Source organism: Macaca thibetana, chromosome 15 (genome assembly GCF_024542745.1).
Source record: "Macaca thibetana thibetana isolate TM-01 chromosome 15, ASM2454274v1, whole genome shotgun sequence".
In the NCBI taxonomy this organism is placed as follows: domain Eukaryota; kingdom Metazoa; phylum Chordata; class Mammalia; order Primates; family Cercopithecidae; genus Macaca; species Macaca thibetana.
In genome coordinates, this window is record NC_065592.1 from 108,698,731 (window position 1) to 108,702,708 (window position 3,978).

Consider the following 3,978-nt stretch of genomic DNA (forward strand, 5'->3'; position numbering starts at 1 on the left):
GAAACACGAACGTTATTAGGTAGTTTGCCTTTAAGATGGTCCTTCAAAGTGTTGGAATCACCATTTTACAGTTATTCATACCTCTAAGACACCATTGAGCAAGAATGCACAGGCAGCATTGCTCTTGCCTTTTTCTGTACATCTCTGGGAACTTGCCTCTGGGATTCTCAAACTGCCATACAAGGTAGAGTTGAGTAAGCTTTTCCGTCTTTTCACAGCTGGTTCAGCAACAAATGCTGCTGGCTGCCTTGAGTGCTTTGAGGGTCCTCACAGAATGCTTGACTCTTTTTTTTTTTTTTTTTTTTTTTTTTGAGACAGAATCTTACTGTATCACCCAGGCTGGAGGGTAGTGGCACAATCATGGCTCATTGCAACCTCTGCCTCCCAGGTTCAAGTGATCCTCTCACCTTAGCCTCCCAAGTAGCTAATGTTTGTATTTTTTGTAGAGATGGGATTTTGCCATATTGCCCAGGCTGGTCTCGAACTCCTGGGCTCAAGTGATCTCTGCTTGTCTTGGCTTCCCAAAGCTCTGGAATTACAGGCAGGAGCCACTGTACCTGGTCTGTCTTGACTTTTTCATCTGTAGGGAGCCAGAGAGAGAGAGAGAGAGAGAGAGAGAATGGCCTCGGGAGCCCACAAGCATGTGCCTCCCCTGCTGTGTCATACCTTCCACTGTGTTCTAGTGGGCCAGGGTGCCAGAGCCACTGAACCATCCTGAGGCCAGCAGCACCCCTGCCCAGCCATGTGCACACCAAAGGCACCCACTCCTCCTGGCTCAAGGCCGCTTCATTCTGTTTCTGGTCCTTGTTTTAAAACCATGAAACACAGGGTCCAGGTGCTTCCTGTGCCTTTTGCTTTGCAACTTTCCACTGACATAGGCTCTCTCCTTGACCACACTTTAGTTGGGCTCCCTGATCCCTCTTCTCAATGAGGCCTCATCCTTGAGTCCTGCCTTCAACCTGTCTTGTCCAGTTGTTGCAATGATCCTGCTAAGTCAGTTTGGTGAGAATTCCACCACCCTCGATGCCTGATCGTCCTTAAGGAATTTGATAACTGCTCAAATTCCTCATCTCCTACCTTTAGCATGTGATCACCCTTGCCTGCCTTCAGCAAGAACGCTGTTAAGTCAGCATAGCAACAACTCTCTTAGTGCTTTTCCATCCACTGACCTCTCACTCTGCTCATCGGCTGTAAACCCCCAGCTCTCTTCCTGGGCGTCGGAGTTGAGCCCCATCTCTTTCCCCCATTTGATAGTCTTGACATCGATGGAAATCATCCTGAATCAAGTCTTCCTTATATTTTACCAAGTGTGAGAATAATTCTTTAACACCAGCAGGGTCTGACCTCACAGAGCTGACTTGCCCAGGCCATTCTGACCCTTATGGAAAGTTGACTTGAGCTGACTGGGGCCACATCCTGCTTTCTGAGACCCACCCAAACCAAATCACCATCATTTGGTCTTCCAAGGCATCCTGTGGTACGTTGTTAGGGAGATCCCTCTAGTCTGTCCTCCTGGAAGAGAATCACCCATTCCCCTTCTGCCTGGAAAATCTCTCTATGTGTAGACTGTTCTTTCAATTACTGGAACATCCTGGACTTAAAGGTCAAGGGAGATTTTGTCCCCCAGGCTGGTGATCTAGGGCTTGGCTGAATGCTAAGCAGCCAGACCTCATGCACCATCTTCCAACCCGGACTCCACGTGCCATCTTCTAACCCAGACCCCGTGTGCCGTCTTCCCACCCAGACCCCACACGCCATCTTTCTATCCACTTCTCCATGGGTAAAAGGGGTCTGATGACTTTGTAACCCACCTGACAGGACCCCTTCGGGAGGTGTCTGATTCTTTAGAGGGAGGGAATTCTACATGCTTGGGACATTTTCCTCCCTTAATTTGCTCAGCCTCATAGAACCCAAACAGAAGTTAACCCCCAAGATGTGCAAGGACAAAAGGGGCGAGGAAATGGGCCTGAGCGGCTGAAACAACAAACCCTTTTCCTAAAGGGCAAAGAATGATTTCCTATGTTAGAAGGAATTTACAACTTCGGCTGCTTTCCTTTCTTATTTCTTTTTTCCAGCTTCCTCCTCCTCCTGCAATAAAGGAGACCCGTTTGTCCCGGAGCCCCTTCTTTTTGATGAGAGTCCGACTCTGGGAGAGGGACTGGGCTTCAAGGAACACATAAAAGTAAGTAGTAAAAAACAAAACACAACACACAACGCAATGCCACCCGCAGTCACCTCTGACGGGCAGGACCTTCTGGGGCTGGGTCCATCTGCATTGTGATGAGAGCAGTTTGTGAGTGATGTCAGCCTAATTAGGCAGGCTAATGTCTGGTTTCCTGGAGCGGGCTTTTGTGAAGTAATTGGCTGCCTTGGGGTCAAAATGCAGTAATTATAGGTCTTAAAAAAAAAAAAAACTAAATGAGATAAACAGCCTTTGAATTCTTCAAGCAAGTAAGCCAATCACACCAAGAGACTTCTCTTTGTGCCCAGAACTGCAGTGGGTATTTTGACAGGTGATTTCAATACCATGTAGCTATTTATTTATTCTGGGTTTGGGACATAAACACAAACATCTTGGCCTACAATTCTACACGTTCACCAAATGTGGGGATTGCATGGCAGAGGGTCTGCTTCAAGCGCTGAAATTGGAGAATAAGGTCAGCAGGTATTTTGAGCTAAAGCAGAAATTCCACCACAATTTTAAAGCTAACGGAAGAGAATTATCCATGTAAACCAGCTCCCTTTCTTCCAGTTGTTTGCCTATTTTCTTTGTAAAAATCAACAACAGAAGAGTCTGGAAGGCTATGGAAAGCTAATAAAGTTTGGAAAGGTCATTTTGATCTCTGGAGGTGCGGAGACTGGATCAAAGTTGAGCAGGATGTGAGCCTATTTTTACCAGTCCTGGTTGAGGTGAGGGTGGCTGACCCCACAGTTGTGCAGACCTGGAGATAGGAAGTGGAGAAATGTTTTATAGATGAAATAAGCCCCATTTCTGGGATTTCGTTGTCTTCCGGGGTCCCAGTCCCTCCCACTCCATCACAAGCTGGCTAACCCTGGAAACCCCACACTCAACCCCAAACCGTGTATGCAGAGCCGGAGGTCCACTGTGACCTTCTGCATCGTAATCTGCATTTTAACACAATCCCCAGGGATTCCTACGCTTATTCACATGAACTGCTTTGTGATTGGGGTTTGTTCCCGATACCAGTGGCCCATTTTGAGCAAGTACATTGACCAGGCAGTAGTATGAGGCAAAAGGTAAGTACCAGGGTGACAGCCTGCTTCATTGTGGTCTTTTAGAAGAGCGATTTGCAGATAATCATAGCCCGCTTTTCTTAGTGGTGAAACTGCTGTTGGTTGTTTGTGGGAATTTGAGCACATCCTCCTCTCCCTCACTGCTCCACCCAGGACACCTGACACCCAAGAGTGGAGGGTGCAGGCTGGCTCTATTGCTGTCTCTGTAGATGTAGCCTGACATTATAGATCATCACCATGCATCAATTGCCATCACTCCTCCCTCAACAAATGAAAAAAATATAGATATCTCTTAGCACTGACCATGCATATGGAAGTCTGGTAATTAACAGCTCGACTTGGATCTGCATCTCAGCATTACCACAACCTTAATGATTTACCTACCATACTAGGTCTCCCTTATTATCTAATTTAATCCCAATACACCACCATGTCTCTAAGAGGACAGGACCTACCCTAGCTTTCATGGAGCTTCCCATTTCATGGAGAAGACAGACAATAGAAAATTCACTGCAAGTCCGATGGGTTTTACAGAAGGTTGCAATGGGAACATATCCGAGGGAGATCAAAGGCTTCCCGAATAAGTCAAGTTTAAGTTGCAACTGAGAACTCCCGGGATAGGGTTTTCGTGGTGAAGCTGGAGCCAGATCAAGGTGAGCTTTGGTGAGCCATGAGGATGATGTTGGATTTTATTTGATGGGCGATGGAAAGCTGTTAAACTAA